Genomic DNA, 19,175 nt, shown 5'->3' on the forward strand with positions numbered 1-19,175 from the left:
GGCTCCTTTGTCCACTTTCGCGCCAGAGCAGGGATGGGGGATCCCTGAACCAGTGTAGACTGGCTTATGCAGAGATGGGCACCATCTGTGCCCATCAAAGCATTTCCAGAGGCTGGGGGAGGCTACTCCTCCCTAGCCCTTCACACCTATTTCCAAAGGGAGAGGGTGTAACACTCTCTCTCAGAGGAAATTCTTTGTTCTGCCTTCCTGGGACCAGGCTGCCCAGGATCCAGGGGGGCCGAAACCTGTCTGAGGGGTTGGCAGCAGCAGTTTGGTAGTACCAGGGTTCTGTGCTAGATACCCGGGTATGCATGGAATTGTCCCATGGGGTGACAATTCCATGATCCTAGACATGTTACATGGCCATGTTCGGAGTTACCATGGTGACGCTACATATAGGTATTGACCTATATGTAGTGCACGCGTGTAATGGTGTCCTCACACTCACAAATTCCGGGGAATTTGTCCTGAACAATGTGGGAGCACCTTGGCTAGTGCCAGGGTGCCCACACACTAAGTAACTTGGCACCGAACCTTCACCAAGTGAGGGTTAGACATATAGGTGACTTATAAGTTACTTATGTGCAGTGAAAATGGCTGTGAAATAACGTGGACGTTATTTCACTCAGGCTGCAGTGGCAGTCCTGTGTAAGAATTGTCTGAGCTCCCTATGGGTGGCAAAAGAAATGCTGCAGCCCCTAGGAATCTCCTGGAACCCCAATACCCTGGGTACCTAGGTACCATATACAAGAGAATTATAAGGGTGTTCCAGTGTGCCATGAGAATTGGTAAAATTAGTCACTAGCCTGCAGTGACAAATTTAAAGCAGAGAGAGAGCATAACAACTGAGGTTCTGGTTAGCAGTTAAAGTGATACAGTTAGGCACCACACAGGGAACACATACAGGGCATACATTATGAGCACTTGGGTCCTGCCTAGCAGGATCCCAGTGACAGATAGGCAAAAACAAACATACATACAGTGAAAATGGGGGTAACATGCCAGGCAAGATGGTACTTTCCTACACTGTCCTCCCTGAAAAGAGTAGAAAACACATTAGATAGGAACTGGCATTGGGCTGCACCATCATCACTAAAGGTTAGTTTTTCTGTTCCCCCCTCACCCTCCCCTCCCCTTGATGAGACCAGAAAGTGTTGCACTTGCATCCCGGCCGATATCTGCTCCTGAGCTCATATCAAGTGAGCAGGACGCGTGGCTTCCTGAGAGTGTTTCGGGCCAGGTTGCTGCCAGCGGGCCACCGCACATGGCTGTGAAAATGAAATAAAAAGAAAGTTTCTAAATTGCACTACTACACTAGGGAGTATAGGCACTAAACTCAGTGACAGGGCGGGCACACAGACATGAGTTAAGTAAAAAATAGAAATGTTATTGTTTAAAAAGCCAAGTTTTGAGTTCTTTCCTGAATGCTAACGATTGAGTCTCTTTCTAGAGGTCAAGGGGGAGGGAGTAACATAGCCTAGAAGTGTATAACACAAACCTCCTCCCACCCCAAGATTTTTAAAATTTAGGATCTACTAGATTGAAGGCCGCAACAGAATGGAACGATTTAGGTGGAAAGTACCAGTGAAAGCTTTGTCCGCAGTAATTGAGGCCTATGCCGTGAAGTGCCTTAAAAGCAATACAGAGAGCCTGGAAGTCAATAGCTTATAATCCGGAAGCCAATGGAGATGAGTCAGTAAGGACACCATCTTGTGTTTGGGAATGCAAAGAATAAGATGGGCTGCAGCATTTTGTAAAGTCTGAATCTTATTAAGGCATATTTTCTGGATATTTGTAAAAAGAATTTTACAACACTCATCTCTTGACAAAATGAGTGTCGAAATCACAGTTTTTTATAAGTCTAATGGGCTACATAGGAAGATTTTTCTGAGAAGCTTCATTATATCAAAAAGAGGCTGAAGTGACAGAGTTAATACGGCCATCAAAGGATAATTCTCTATCAAAAATCCATCCCTAAATTCTTAACCTTGGTGGTTGGGGTAGGAGGCTATCCAAGTTCCTGTGGCCACCAACTTGGGGACCCAAAAGATGCCTCACAGCCAAACAACAAAACCTCAGTTTTGCTAGAGTTAAGCTTCAAACTGTTGTGAGACATCTATCTGCTGACCTGAAGAATGCAATTATGAAAACGAGTAGTGGTGTCTTCTGGATCACTGTTAGACCTAACTCACTGCAGCCGGCCCACCAGTATGATTTACCACTCTCTCACTCTTCTCCCTGGGTGGGCCTCAGTGGCAGACTCTCTCCACATCTCCACACTGCTTTACCTTCTCTTTCCCAGAATACTCTAGTGAAAATTTCTAGAATACCTTCTGCCCTGTCCAAGATGGCCACTTTACCATTAGTTGCTGTGAGCTGATTCCTAATTTAATACGATTAAGCTCTCTTTCTGTTAAGTATTTCCTGTTTTTAGCAAATGGAAGCCATCTGACTTGTTTCTCCTTGCTTTGCAACACTTCTTGCTCCCTGTCGGTGTGTTTCCTCGCTCCTGATAAGCTTTGGGATGGTCTGCTTCTGCAGCCTTTTAGTTCCAGCTCCTAGCATTTCCTGTAGATCATGAAATCTCTTGCTCCTTGGCATCCAGCCTCCTGTCTTTCAGTTTCTACTGCTACCTGGATAGTTGCTGTAAGCTAGGTTTTTTCCTTCAGGCTTTTTCCCCCATCTGGAGCACCTTCTGGAAGGCATCACCTTCATAGGCGCTTTCATCTGTCAGCGGTATTGTGGCTATTGGAAGGTATGAGCCTTACCTCTGGCAGACCAAGAATGAAAAGAACTGGGCTTCTCAACCTCCCTGCAGTCATAGTTTTCTCACTAGGCATTCGGCTCATGACAGAAAGTCCACTAGATTTCAGGGATTTATAAAGACATAAAAAAAGAAAAGAAGCCGGGCTATACCCCCAACCTTAAAGTCCCAATAGTCTTTATGCTCCTTCCCTGGGGGAGACTGGAGGATTTACCCCAACTCCAAGCTGCCCCCTTCCCCTCCAGGCAGAGTCAGAAAGCCAATAGGGGCCAGGCAAATATTTTTTTTTATTTAAAAAAAAAAAAGAATCTCAAGGGAGCCAGTCACTCCTGATATTATGCTACACCCCACCCATAAAGCCCCAACAGTCTTTCTGCCCCTAATCCCCAGGGGATTAAAGTAACTTCATTTCTATAGCAAGAGAGAATAATTTTTGATAGGCTGGATTTTAGTTTAACAAATGGGCCGGCAGAGAGGGGGATACTCCCCCCCCCCCAACATTCTGCCTTCGCTGGGGGCAGAAAGGCCAACTGGTGCCTGGGGGTGTAGATGCAGTGTAGTACCACAATGGGCAAATCCCACACACCCAATCTTCTCACTAGGGAGGCTCAACGTCCATCAGATTGGACAAAGTCCAATGAAAGAAAGTGAGAAAATGAATGGGCTGGTCCACTTGGGCATCTGTCCCCAGTCCTTGGCCTCAGACTGTATGTATACCCCTAGGGGAGGCAGAATGGATGGGCCATATATCGAATCTATAAAACTGTGCCCAAAAAAAACAATTTCCTTCCACTTGCCATAATAAATGGCTGCAATATTCAGGCTTGGTAAGAAAAAGTGGGATCCACCCAATATATACCACCCTGGACTCCCCTTGGTGTCTTCTTCTCAGAAATGTCTACGTTGGTAGGTTTGCCAAGCTGCTGGCAGATCCCAGGCCCTAATACTGCAGCTACAAACAGCACCAGAATAGGTCAATTATTTTAATGGCAGAATCTAGTTTCCCTGGTATTTTTTGGGGCATTTCATGTTGTGGGTGACTCACCCAACAACACAAGTGGTGTACCCTTTTTTATCAGGAGGAATAAAATAATATTATCTCATTACTCCCCATTTTTGGCTTAGAATTGTAAGCCACTTGCAAAAAAGAACACATTTTGCAAAATGTTGTATGAATCACATGACATTATAGGTAAATGCTAATTCAGGGCTGTACAAAACAACACTAATTCCATGCCCTAGGCCATACTTCAAAAACACCTAGGCTTCCTTCACAGCTATCTTTAATTCAGTAGATTTTACCAAAAAAACGGATGCATAGTCAAGCCACAAAGAAATAATTATTAAAAGCTAAAGTAGTGTAGTTATGTTAGTTGCTGACTGAGTATTGTGTGCATTTGGACAATCAATAGACACTGTATAGTAGCACAATCAGAAGGGTCTGATGACATTTTTGGCAATCGACCTTCAATACACAAAAAATACATATGAAAATGTCGTCACTCATTTCTATTTTTCCAACTGATTTCATTAGGTTTTGATTTCAATGAATAGTTCATTTGAGAAAAGCACAAACGTTCCACAAAAGATCGCTTCCTGAATTCAGGATCTTGTCTACTTTTCAGAAATGTATAGCTATCTGGGTTTGCCCACAGGGTCAACACCTTTTCTCTTATGTGCTTAAAATAAGGGAAACAACAAAACTAGGAAAAATCAAATACCACCTAGAAAATTGCACCAAACATTAAAAAAAATGATTTTACAACTCTGCCTGTCCCTGAAAGCTGGGGCATTTTTAGGGGCAAGCGCAAAGCGCTCTGTTCCTCTTCTAATCTCTCTTTAGGGGGATTTTAACTATGCCCATGTTATGTCAATCACTTTCATTGGTTCGTGGGCTTGCCTTTTAAAATCCACTTCTTTTCATTCGTGAAAGGCATGCATACGTCTTGCCTTTTCCGGTGTTTAGCCCTCCTCAAGAGCACCGGTAAACTACTGGAAACATACGAGGCTCCATGTTTTCTGTATGGTTTCTGGACTACTTTTTGTCTTTATTTCGCAGCACGATTGCGCTGTGTTTTACACAGCGCGATCGTGCTTGTTTTTTTTTTTATTTAATGTGACAAGAAAAGACCGATAAGGGGTTTACAACGCTAATAGCTCTAACTTGACATAATGCGAGACCCGTTGCATTGCAAATGCTGGTTATTGATGCCATGCTTAAGAAAAAAAAACATACACTTTCTTGCACGGCACTTCCAAGTTTTGGCAATTTTCTGGTTTCTCTGCATGTGACTCCACAAACTCTGGATAATTTTAGAATCCTCAAGTTTTGGGAAACAAGGACACTAATTTTGACTGGATACATCTTGTGGAAATGGCTATGAATGCTCAAGCATGAAATGTCCCAAACATAAAAAAGTGGGTCAGGATGTGGGTGGATGCCTCAAAGGATTAAGTTGCATCCAAGCATGTTTATACCCTCAGTAGACAGTCTGGCCTATGTTTGCCAATTTTTTTCATTCTACAAGCCTGAGCACAAAAACCCAACCAAAACCTTAGCAGCCTACAAACAAAATCAATCCGTTTTTCATGAGGCTTTTGTACAAGTAGTGGATTGAAGCAACAGTATGTGAAGTAAACAATTTTAGCATAGGTCCTTCTAAAGACACTATCTAGATCACTGGGCATGGCGTACCAGGGTTATAGACTTTATACTGTGTAAACAAACACAGAGCTAAATTGTCCTAGTTTGGTTTGCATGACATAAATAAATTGAAATACACAAACACGCAAAACCACAATGTCTGCTATGTTGCTCCCACCAGCATTGTTCACAAAGATAGATATATCACACAGAAACACCCAACAGAGCACATCCGACAATAAAACCTAACATACACCATCGTACCTGAACGATGCCAAACAGCCAGGTCTAGGCTATCTTTCATCTGTGGACAAGGATATGTCATGGAGCAATGAAATGAGCAAGCAACTGGTGATGTCCTTTGGAAGACATTTCTTACATCAACATTTGCACAACCACAGCTCACTGAACATGACACTGGCACCGAACCAGAGACGGCCCAGAAAACAATACAAAGCAAAGACCATCACAGGACATTGCAGGACTGCTCAGTGAGACTCGTGTGCTTAGGCACTGCTAGCGCTGATGCCATACTAATGGCAGAACGTGCGCAATAAAAGCACTGATAACATAAAATATAGTGCCCAGGAACATCTTTGGGAGCGCTGGTTCGGAAAGTGTTGAGGTGGATAAGAAAGACGAAGACATGATATGTTTTTATTAAGGTGTGTTGATCTTAGTCGTTATGAACTGGTCACACCTTTCATTAGAAAGTAAGAGCAACTACAGTCTAAAGTTCTGAAACAAATCCCACAAAAATGTAATATATTTCTGAGCTGTGGAAAAGAGTCTAAACTAAAAAAAACACTATCTCCCTCAGTTGTGACAGATATATTGGAAAGCCAGCTGGAACTGCCAATTTAGAACAGTGGAGCAACAGAATAGGCGGGGTGATATTAGGGTTCATTGTTCTAGTTCGACACTGTTTTATAGGTTAAAATTATAATCTGAAGTGATGCTACAGATAATTCAGTGGAGACGTGTAGGTTGATATTCCTTGAGTATGGGTACCTGAAGGCTATTTTGCATCTGCGATTACTGGGATTATCTTTGTATCATCTTATTTGTACCTACAGATGTTATCGTACTATGTTTGCAGCTTACATACACACGATACTAGGAAATGCGCTTATGATGCTTTAGATATGCGCCATGTCATTCCATTCAAACGCTATTAAAGAAATACATTATCATAAAAACCTACAACAGTGGAGGAGTACTTTATCAATGTCTATGTTTGATTTCTCCAGTGTACTTTTGTAGCACCTAGTTCTTTTTTAGGCTTTTGTTGACTGTACATATATTATTTTCCGTACTTGTAGCAGGTGGGTGTATTGTTGTATATCAGGATACTGAGACCTTTAATGAGCCAACTGAAAAACTACACCTCTGACGTGTTTGTTCAAAGACCACAAGAAACAAGACTGCACTCAAATGTGTTGCCTTCGTTTGTTCAGCAAACTTTCAAAGAATGTGAATCACAGACCCTTTCTCTTGTTTTCGATGCCTTCCCTCTGCCCGTTCATCTAACTGACCCCTTCAATCTTACATTAGATCTCCCTTCCCACCTCTATGCTCACCACATCCCCTTTCTCTCTTACCCTCTTTAACCCCCAAATCTCTCCTCCCCACTAACACTCGATGTCATCTCGCTCATGTTCACTCTCTCTCACATAGCCAATCATTCACGCTCTCTGTCCTCTATCGCACCTATCAGCATACCCCTAACATCTAACTTCTCACTCCATACACTTGGTTGCACCACCCACTAGCTTATTCTTGTCACTTGCTTCTTCATTTAGTAAACTGTTCTATTCTATTAAGTAGCAGAAAAGAGCTATCTCATTTGTTTTCCCAGAACCTGGGGCTAGGTGGCTAGATCAGATGGGTCAGATTCTTTTCATTATTATTAATGGAGATATTTGTTTGATGGAGGTAGTCTCAAGTTCTGAAGGGAGGTCTCCAGAGCCTAAATAGGTGAGGATGTTCCTTGCTGCCCTGTCTGCTGATAGCTTGAAAGTTCAAGAAGGGACAGATTGAGTGCTGGATGTTCCTTGTGACCAGTTCACTGAAATCACTTGCAAAGCACTGTTTAAAGGAGTCCAGAGACTGTTGACTTTCTTTGGCATTTCTTTTTTTACATCATGTTCTTTGTAAGTTGCTTGGTTAATTAGGTAGCTTATGACCAGTTTTGGTCACAAGCAATGGAGTTGCTGAAGGCATGTAGATACTATTTTGATGGTCATGCATTCTGAATTATGGAATTCCGACAGCATCCTACGTTTTTTCTTTGATATGCATTTTGCATTGGAAATCCATACAGGGTAATGAAGTATTTTTACATTCCTGATGATTTCTCTATCCTGTTGTGGACACTTTAGCAATGTCATTTTTCTACTTCCTCAATTGTCATTGTGAAGCAACCCCAGTTCGGTGTTTAGATGTTTTAAAACATTTTTGCCCATTCAATGGCTCTTTTCTTTACTCTACTTAAAGGATGAGTATACTATTTACATACTGATATATGGAGGCTTTTCATGAGCCAGTTGTAGAACTAATCACTTTTTATGGACAGGACGAGCTTCTTTCAGTGGCTAAAAGTAGTTTCGTTTTCCACTGTTTGCCACTGTTCCTATGTTGGTAGGTCTCGCCAGGAGATTTATATGGACGGCAAAGAAGTGATCGCCACTCCAGATTATTGGAAAATTGGCTGATGGTGACCGGTCATAATGCCGCAAAAATTTGATCCAAGGTGTGTATTGGCGCATCACAAGTGGGGAGAAGGTCTCGGCCTGCAGGTTGCCATGAGAGATATTGTTTGGGCAAGGTCTGGTCAGATGTTCATGTTTCCCAGGACAGAGCATATTGCATCTTATTGTCTATCTGAGATGGCATCAAATAAGGCATAGGTGAATGTTCTGTTCTTCGGTCATGGTAAATATAACATTATTAAAGATAAAAACTTGGCAGACCACGTTCTTGTATTCTCATGTCACTAGTTCTGCACCTCTTAGGGTCTGTGACTGTGCCCTTGGATTCATCTTCTCATAAAGCATCCTACTGCCTCATTCCTCTCACTCTTCTGCTGTCCTGCTTACTTTTTACAACTGTATTCAACAGATCCATGACAAAAACAACGGATAAGAACCTACTGGGGTAAAAAGTTTCTGCCATGCAGACCAAAGCCCCTCTGCAGCTAGAAAACATAAATGTATGTATGTAACTAAAGCATATATATAGGTATGTAAACAATATATATTTTCTGAAAAACTGAAGTTGAAAGGAAGTTATGGCTGACGTTAATTGTGACTTTGCCATAAATGTAAAATATCCTAAAATTCACAAGTGAAGGTGCTGCCTTCAACTCGTGTCTCACCTGACCAAACTATGATGGGGACCGCACTTGTACATGCCATGCTCATCATTGAATGATTATTCTTTTAAAAAAAAAACTTACGTGCAAGCAAGCAAGGCACGATTACCAGTAACTGAGGGGTGCGGTGTGCATCTTTCGCCCCTATTGTCTGAGTAGATTACATGATATTCTCCATCACTGCATGTTAAATGTAACCATTGGTTGCCACGTTGTCACAAAATAAACGTGAATACAGAGCTTGAAGAATACTTTGTAGAAAAAGTAACTTTGTATGAACTGCTGATGTGTGTAACTCTTTATTAATCATTGGTATTTATGGGCTGCCTCACCCCCACCACCATTAAATGAACCACCCCTCTATTTTATTTTTTTAACTTGCAGGGTAATTAACACATTTATAGAGAGCTTTGCACTGACTTCTCGGCTGCTTCACCATGCTATTAGAGGTAGACATCAGTTGAATTTCACATCCACGTACTTTTGGGAAATAAATATACCATTAAAGTGGTAGACTGGACTAAAGGGAAATATGTAGACTTTTCAGAACAGGCTTGTGATTCTGCAAGGCAGGAAAGGTTGTGTTGTAGTCTCTTGACGGATTTGTCGAGACATACTAGTGACTAAGGGCCATAAGTACGAACAGTTTTTCCCATAGACACAGAATAGGTAAAAACCTTTGCTACATCTGGCCCTAAGTCACTACGCCCAGCTCACTGCTACAATTTCATTTTTACGTCTTGCATCAGTTACTAACCAGATATGATTCAGTCTCGAAATTGTACTCCATAACCAGTGAAAACGGTTCTTCGGAACCTCTACTGTTGAAACATTTCCACCCTGAACCTTATAATTGATTGTTTGCCGCACTCGCCCATGTCAAATAATGGGAAAATAACACTACCTTGTATCAGTGTATGACCTCGGCTCAGGCTAAACATCTCTAGTGTGACATGTCATAGGGGTATCTCAGAACTCCTCACATGCTGTGCAACTATGCTATTCTCACAATTTAGTCTAAGTCAACAGTAGTCTATCATGATATCAAAACTGAGTCGACAGTAGCAAGTTCTCACCTTCTGTTTGGTGCTCATCAGTCCGTATATCCATTGTATTGTATGTTATCACTGCTAACCTCTCCCGCTTTACTGTTGGTATTGTTATCTTCTCAACTCCGCACCTAAACTACCATATACCCTAAGCTCATCCCTTGAATTTCGGAACCCAATCACTCTTGTTTATAGAATTCCCTTTGGTCAGATCTCTTTTATAAGCAAACCTTATCAAAAGATATTTTCCCGGGCCATTCCCCCCACTCCAAATATACATCTATATCCCTGAATATTCTGCAACAGCATGGTCCAAAAGCATACCAACCCATTATTGAATTCTTTGGGTGTAAATTTAATTTCAATCTGCCTCCCCCCACCAAACAACATTTTTTGGAACTTAAATAGGGAATATGCACAGGCCAGTGCCTCCTTCAACTCTCTCCAACCAAAAGCAACTACCACCTCCTTTCCTACATTCATATGTGTTAACGCAACCTCCAGAACATAAGCACTGGCATCTAACATGTGTGCACCAAGCACAAGCCTTGCCAAAGCTGAAGCCTCTTTCCTTAAAGACACCAGACTTTTGTCTGCAAAATTCTGAATAAACTTGGCATTGAGATCAGTCAACCTTGAATTACAACAAGTATATTCAAGTACTGGCTTTTTTACAATGAATTTTTTCAGGTTCGTTGGCTACACACCCTGCCTATGCATCACAAGACCCGATCATTCCATCTTGTGCACATACTGCACTCCAACGTGAAGTTTCTTATTCAGCGCTTCAACCTCTCTTCACACTGTTGTCGATCACTTAAATTCAATAAAATGCCAGCCTGATATCTGCAAACTCCTCCTACCCTTTTGATAACCACAGACATATTCTGCTGAAAAACGATCAATGCAGGCACCATATCAAATGCCATATTTCTGGATTGGTACACCCCGTCTACTGAAATTTATGAAGTGAATCTGTGTAAAGAAGGGTGTGGTGGCTTAGAGATGCCAGCTAGGTGTAATACTGAAAACCTGTATTTCTCCTACCCATTAATTATATGAAATTATTAACGCTAAGCAATGGGAATACAACACTTTACATGAGTTGTGCAATTTGATAGTGTATGTCTCCTGTGCTCTTTCTGGTACACACCTCAGGCAACAGTTGCTAAAGCTGGAATTGCTGGCTTTATAGCATCATAACCTCAGTATTTCTAATGCCTATGAAACAACATTCCTCAGTTTCAGTGGTGTACACCTTTTATTTGATATTATAAGATGGCCACCCTTATGAATACCCATCCAAACTGCAAACCATTTCCCGCCTATAAATGCCCCTGAAACATCCTTAATTCATTGACTTCTCTCTGCACTCCCCCTCTGACCTCAAGCATTTCTCTTATGTTTCAGTACTGCCTGCTGAACCACTACTTGAAAGTTTGAACCCAAAACAATGCACAAGTGGAGCTGATGGAATCACCCAACCAACAAATAACTCTCCGTCTTTACATACACATGCCATGCTATTCTCCTTGCACTGTGCCTCTTTGCTATCTATGAATACACATACCAGACTTATAGAAATGTCCTAATACCCACCTGGAGAAGTACTGAACACATCTAAATCCACATTTTCTTCGTTTTGCCTGTCCTAGGACGCCATATTGCTGCCACTGAATCTATTAACATTGCAACACATCACTTTTTTTTACTCATCACAATGAGCGCAAACCTTTAACACAGCCTTTCGCTCACAACTCTCCTCTTATAGCAGATCAGCAGCCAAATGTATAATTCCAGTCAAAAAGCGATGTCATCACCTAGCCAAATAATCCTTTCTTTCATACAACCTGTATTTCAGTCTCAATCCCCAACACTCCTATGTTTGGTGAATTACTATGGACTGTCATACTAATAAAACACACACACTTCAAATGCTTTTGTTCTTTTTTCTTGTATGCTGTGTTCTCGCTTGTGTCAACCATGTCCCTTTCATCACTTGATCAAATGATCTCTACCTTTCCACCTTTAACCAGCATATCAACATATTTTATTGTGTATTCTACTATTTTTGCTATAAAAAGGAGTACTTCTGTGACGTAGATATTGAAACAAACTATTTTCTCTGATCATCCGGTCATCATTAAAGACAGAGCTAGAATGGATGGGTCTACATTGAATGCGTTACAACCATTCCCTGAAATGTCAACTTGTTCACACTGGGTCCACAAAATTCTGACCACATGAAATGCTATGACGTGGAGTACAACAGAGGTCCTCCTTTTCACTCCCGCTCTTGAATGTCTATGTTTACATTCTAGCACAACTCCTGGTTGCATCAGGGGGACCATCAAATGTAAGCTGACAACACTCAAACACATTTCCAGTTGGAGCAAGCCAAAAAAACTGATAAAAGGCCTTTCTGTGCAACATTCTGTACTGGATGGACCTCTTTCATTTGCCTTCTACTGCCTGAATGGAGAAAAACTGATGCTTTGATTAACAATGTCCACCAAAATGCCCTTTGAATAGCGTTGACCTTCTCATTTCTATATATTCTGTTAGAAAAAGACTCTACAGCAAACAGTAGGGTAGGAGGCGAGAAAGGGGACCCCCCGCCTGGGCTTCTTCTAATTCAGAATGAGAAATGTCCATGGAGTCTGACCTGGGCTAACAGATCCCTGTATCCAGCAAGGATCCATTTTTGAAATCTTGGTCCAATACTAAAAAGACTACAATAATATTTGAAAGAGGAACTGCCAGTCAACTTAGTTGAACACTTTCTTAGCATGAAGTGCAGCATGAAGTGTCAGAGACAAGATTGCCTGTCTGTGAGTTCTATGAATGGATGCTCTTTTTCAAATTTAGGTACGACATTACTTCTATCACGGCGAAAGCCACCAACCTTGTTTCAGGTCAGTTGAACTGCCTCCTTAGAAAAAAGGGCAGATGTCAGCAGAATTGGTATTATAAAATCTAGGCATATTTCAATCTGGACCCGGTGGTTAGCCAGCTTTCGCATCTGCAAAGCTTTGGATTACTGCTTGCACCAAAACTGGGAGCTATAGAAGGTCTAGGTGTTATAATATGGTGGGTAGGTTGTGGCCTTCAATGTATGCCTCTAGGTGGGAGGGTTCTTCCTCTCTATACAGTTCGATGTTAAAGTAGGTAAAGTTATTTGCTATCTCGATGTCACTTCACTCTTGTAATCCTATAGTTTATAACTTTAGCCCACAGTGTACAACGAAACAGTTTACCTGCCTTGTCACCTCCGTCATATTACTTCTGTTTAAGTCTAGGCATGGCGTATTCTTCTTCATCTAAATGAGGTACTATTAGCTGTGCTCTTAATACAGTGGTTTTCATCCAGATCTTTCAGGAGTTAGTTTTCTTGTGTATTCCCACCAACTCCTTAAATTGTGCCTGAAAGGACAGATATCTAATATATGTGTGTTGATTTGGGAAGAGTCCACTGTAAGATGACCTTTAAAGAAAACTCTCAATGCTCACCTCTCCTTGATCATTTTCTTTCAGGTAGCTTTTTAGTCTCCTTTATGTGTGACACTGTCTCTCAACAGGCCACCTTTAAGCCTTCATCGCTTGTCAGGCAGGGATTCATATGTGTGGGCAAAGTCATTTTCACTGGGGTGTGATCCGAAAGTGGTGTGACCTATAGACATATCTGTGGCCCTGGGGAGAAGCAAGTATCTCACCATACACTTTGTGAGCTGCAGAGAAGAAGGAATTGTCAATATCAGGGAGTTGTGACCTCAAGGCATCTATCAACCCATACTGCCGAGCAGTCCATACTGCTCAGCGGTCCATTCTCCGGGCAGCTCAACTTGCAGTACTTAGCTGCACTTTCTGAGTGCCACGCATCACAGGTTAGTAAATGCATTTCAGTGCTGGTGTCCTCATCACTGCACTAAAAAGCTATGTTGCAGGTTATGGGTGGGTGTTTTGATGTGGAATCATTGAAAACTCTGAAACGGAGACTGAAAGCAGTGAGTTTTTTTATGGTGCCTGTCAGTGACCATACATCAGTTCCGATTACATACTTATTCAGTTCTTGACCTCTCAGCAGAGTACTCAAAGCAATGGTAAAACCTTAAGGTAAACCAACTCAACAATGCAGTGCACGTTTGCATTTCAGGTTTTATTCCACCTTGCATTACCTAAGAATATATGTTTTTTTTTAAAGCTATGTTTTTCTAGCTTTTTCCCATGCAACACATGCCTCTTGATTGGTGCATACTCTGAACTGAAACACATATAGGTGTCTGGGTCAACTTATAGGTGGGTATAAAGACTGCGCACAATTGAGAGCTGGTGAATTGAGGCTGAAGGCAGTGAGAGCTTCTAATAGTGAATTTAGATGGATGATATTGGGTAGATTTGTAGTGAAGGGCCCACAAAAGAAAGTACATGCAGAAGAACAGAGTGAAAAGAAACTGAAGAACAGGAAGGAGATAGTGTGTAAGATATGCAGCTAGAATATTTCAGAAACATGTTAGGAATGATAAGTTTAGAATCACCGAAGACCACTACCTTTCCCAAAGATCTTTGTCATGTTTAATTTACAGTCGCATATTTTCAGAATTGAAACATTCCAAATCTAATTATTCACAACAAAATCATTGTTATTACTAATGTAGCTCAGTGCTTTAAATGGAAATAGACACGTGCAGGAATTCACTTTTTAGAGTACCTGTTTGCTCCTGAGAAATGCAGGTACTCTCCCATTGAACGTACTGCAACGGTGCCTATAAGTCCAAGTACTCTGAAGAACTGCAGGTACTCGGTACCGGACAGTACCTGCCCATTTAAAGCATTGATTTAGCTGCTACTATTAAAAAGCATTGTCAATGCCGACATCTCTGGCTTGTTTAGGTGTATGCTCATTTTTGTGTGATATGCCGAGATGCAATAGTAGAAAACACACACGCACTCAAATTGTAGTCATTGCTTTCATTTACGTATATAAAAGTTTCACCCAACGTCCAATTGGCAGTAGCATGTCACTCATACACAAATTTAAATCTTAGAAATGCCACTTATAAACAACCTGAAATATTAGTGGCTATAAAAAATGTCCCCTGTACAATCTACTACAAGGCAGTTAAATATAGTATAGGTAGAGGAAGACCACGGACTAAACCACTTCCACTGGATGATACCCACGATAATAAAAACCACTCGGTTATGGATGTTCAAAATGCAGCTGCTGCCTCTAAAGGCTGCCCACACCAGAAGCTGCTACCCACGTACATGCCAGTTCTCGTGAAAGAAGACATACTGGCAAACTTGGGCCTTACCTCCGACCTGTCCACAGATGATCTTTAAAGCCCGATATCCTTCGCTTTGCCAACTTCAATAGGTGAACTGTAGTGACAAGCCTACATTAGAGAAGTGATCCTTAGCAACCGCACAGCCTCGCGTGACCTGCTGTTACGGCTTAGCTGCTGCGCGTCACCTGTAAGGCGAGAAGTCCTATTAGAAGAAGGTCCATTAGCAACGACCTAAAATCACGTGATAAGGAAGTTAGTCACAGCCGCTGTGCGCTACAGCCGCCATCGGTGAGAGGGTAAATAAGCCAAGTCAACCTGCCAATTTCGAGAGACCGTTGCGTATGGTATAAACAAAAAAGACAGGGCGGACAGTTTAGCAGCGTTGCTTTACTACAGAGTTGGTGCAGCTGATGATTGAGCGCATTACCAAAAAAGACATGGGCTTGAGGTGTAGTATGGGCAGTCGTCACCCGAAAATTACCATTAATCAGTACGTGAGATGGAAAAAGTAGGGGCTTTCTAAAAGGGGCGTCGTTAATGAACTGACACTAAAGAATCCCTTTGAAGAGGTGTGGCCTTAGTTATTAAGGGCGTGGATAACAACCTCTGAACTAAAATCATGTGCTTCACTTAACTTGTACCTCGCCAGTATTTTGGGAATGAGGGTTCCCTGTGATGTCTCTGACCAGTATTTTGTGGGTAGGGTTCCCTGTGAATTTTCAGTTGTTGCAAGCGGAGTCCTGACTTATGGCACAACAGGCATAACAAGAAAGATTTGCTTTGTCAATGTTTATCACCAGTTAGAAACAAATTAGTGAAAACAATTATTTTGTTGTAACTATTTAAAATTAAAAATGTAAGTCTAAAAATAGAAGGGTGTCTAATAAACGGTCCTGTGCAATGTGTAGTGGTCTTTGAAGTGTCTCTAACAGCCCTGTTTTTCCATTCACTCTTGTCTGTAGGAATTCATCCTGTTACACATTTGCACCCTTTTTCTCCCCACATCTTTCTGAAATCCTCGATTTGTAACCCTTACAAGTCATCGTTTTCCGCTTCGACACAGTCTTTTTACTCTGTCCTTCTAAATGTACTTCCATACATGACCTCCACCTACTTGTACAGCATCCATTTTAGGACATCCTCATTCCTCACTCCTCTTCCTTACTTCTCATCCCTGCTTCTCATTCTTAATCTCTACTTCTCATCCATCATACCTACTTCTCATCCATCATCCCTGCTTCTCTTCCATCATCCCTACTCATATCATCCCTATTTTGCATCCATCATACATCATCCTTGCTTCTCATCCACATCCCTACTTCTCTTCCATCATCCCTACATCTTATCCCTGCATCTCATGCCTGCTTCTCATCCATCATCCATCATCTCTACTTCTCATCCATCATTCCTACTTCTCACCCATCATCTCTGCTTCTTTTCCATCATCCCTACTTCTCATTCATCATATATTATCCCTACTTCTCATCCATTATCACTGCTTCTCTTCCATCATCTACTTCTCATCCCTCTTCCCTGCTGCTCATCCATCATCCCTGATTCTCATCCATCATCTTTCTCTTCCATCATCCCTGCTTCTCATCCCTACTTCCCTTCCCTCATGCCTAATTCTCATCCCTCATCTCTGCTTCTCATCCATACTTCTCATTCATCTTCCATCATTCCTACTCCTCATACCTCATCCATCATCCCTACTCCTCACCTAGTAGGGAGTAGAGTTGATGGATGAGTAGTAGAGATGAGAGGCAGGGATGGGGATGAGAAGTAGGGATGATGGATGAGAAGCAGGAATGAGAAGCAGGGATGAGAAGTAGGGATCAGGAATGAGGAATGAGGATGTCCTCAAATGGATGCTGTACTAAGGACCAGATCAGCTTCAAATCCAGAGCCCTCAATCATGTCCCTTCGTAAACACACATCCACAATCAGAACTCACCCAGGCACCTAGAGGCGGCTCAGTTCACACTAAGCACAATACAGAAGTCGTATTTTAAATGAAAAAGAGTACATAAACATGTGAGAACCCCCTTCAGAGGGCTATGGGGCAAGCAGGAGTGACTGGGTCCAGCCGTAGGGGTTGAGGCCTTGTACTTCTGATGTCCCAAGGCACGACTTGTGGGTCCTAAGCAACTGATTCAAGTACCCCTTCAGCACTTGAAACTCAGTGGTAGTGAGGATTGAGCAGTCTTAGGCTAAATGGGGGATGATGGGTAGGAGGGGAGCTTCTGGGGATATTGGTGGGAGGTAGATGCAGAGGGTGAACACAGGCTTACAGCACAAAATACGTTCAATAGAGAAATGTACAGTCAAATACTTGCTTTTTTGAAAAAATAAGTATTTACATAGAAACAAAAAGTCAAATATGTTATACACAAATAATACACAGTCTCCTGAGGCCAGTACTCTACTGTTTGATAGCCATGTCCCTGAGTCCCACATCTCCATTCAAGATAGACAATGTTTAGGTTAGCCTTCACTAGCAGTCCATGTCTCAGGAGTCCCAGGCTGACTCTTCCAAAGTCAGAGGTTTTCCAGTGCCTCAAGCGCTATGAGGCAGAACAAGTTCTTCTGAGTCTCTCGGCTTAGCAACCAGTGTTATCCACTCCTACAGGGGTTGTTCTTCTGTAGTCCCAAGAAGCTTTCCCCTCTTGGATGTCATGAAGGTCTGCAGCGGCTGCTGATGGTGAGTAGCACTCTCAGCTCTGCAGGGGGAACACTTCTTCCGATGAAACAGTAAGCTCCTCTGATACTTCTCACAGACAGGGGGACGATCACTCAGGTTCTGATACTTTAGTTGGGGTTTGGACATGCACGGGTCACCATGACATCCTTTCCTCTCAGTGTCAATGTTAGACCTTGCATCTTTTTGGCATGTCTCCCCTGTCTTTTTGCCTTCTGACTTCCTTTTTTTATGGTATACTGGACTCTGTTTCTGCTGGTTTATTGTCTCTGTGCACTTTACCACAGCTAATCAGTGCTAAAGTGCAAGTGTTCCCTATATAAATGGTATTGGTGATGGGTTTATCCATTATTGGTATATTTGATTCACTGGTAAGTCCCTAGTAAAGTTCACCAGGGGTGCCCAGGGCCTGTGAATCAAATGATACTAGTAGGCCTGCAGCACTGGTTGTGCCACCCACATTAGTAGCCCTGTAAACATGTCTCAGACCTGCCACTGCAGTGTCTGTGTGTGCAGTCTTGCACTGCCAAGTCGACCTGGGAAGTGTACCCACTTCCAAAGCTCAAACTTTCCCTTTTTTTTTAGTTTACATGTAAGGCACCCCTAAGGTAGGCTCACAATTTAAAAATACATCTTTTAGTGAAGTTGGTTTTTAGATTGTTAGTTTGAAAATGCCACTTTTAGAAAGTAGGCATTTTCTTGCTTAAACCATTCTGTGACTCTGCCTGTTTGTGGATTCCCTGTCTGGGTCAGTTTGACAGTTGGGCTGTTTGCATCCCTCCTCTAGACAGTGACACAAAGGGAGCTGAGGTGTAGACTGCATATCCTGTAGATCCATCTGTGCTAGAGTGGTGGGAGAAGTGGTCAATTACACCCGAAAGGGCTGTGCTGGCCCTCACATAATGCAGTCTCCAACCCCTTGGTGTGTGTCTGGGGCCTGGCCTGGGCAAGGCAGGATCTTGTCAACAACAGAGACTTTCCTTTGAAGTATACCTACTTCAAAGGCAGAAAGGGGTAAAGTAGTGGACCCAAAACCCCAGACTTTTAGAATCTTTCTGGAATCAAGAGGAACCTCTGCCAAGGAGAAGAGCTGAAGAGCTTGAGGAGGAGTACCGCCCCTTTGCTGTGCTGCTTTGCTGGTTTGCCCTGCAGTTGCTGTTTCTGCCTTAAAAGAGAGCAAAGGGTGAACTTTGCTGTGTATCCTGCTTGAGAAAGTTCTCCAAGGGCTTAGAGTAGAGCTTGCCTCCTGTTGGAAGTCTCAGGGACACCAAAGACTTCAGTTTCATCTGTCTACAGCACTGGGAACTGTGTGTTTTGTGCTGTTCAAGAAGAAGAACGACTGTGGTGCTGTCAACGAGC

General features: G+C 42.3%; 1 protein-coding gene across 1 annotated transcript in view; it reads right to left on the reverse strand.

The window, feature by feature from the left end:
- Window positions 1-15,305, reverse strand: part of LOC138284012 (uncharacterized) — a 367,741-nt gene extending 352,436 nt beyond the window's left edge. The window contains exon 1 of the mRNA XM_069222348.1: window positions 15,146-15,305. The gene's annotated coding sequence lies outside the window, so the exon portion shown is untranslated. The remainder of the gene's footprint in view (window positions 1-15,145) is intronic.
- Between the last annotated feature and the right edge of the window lie 3,870 nt (window positions 15,306-19,175).

This window comes from Pleurodeles waltl, chromosome 3_1, assembly GCF_031143425.1.
Source record: "Pleurodeles waltl isolate 20211129_DDA chromosome 3_1, aPleWal1.hap1.20221129, whole genome shotgun sequence".
NCBI classification, from domain to species: Eukaryota; Metazoa; Chordata; class Amphibia; order Caudata; family Salamandridae; genus Pleurodeles; species Pleurodeles waltl.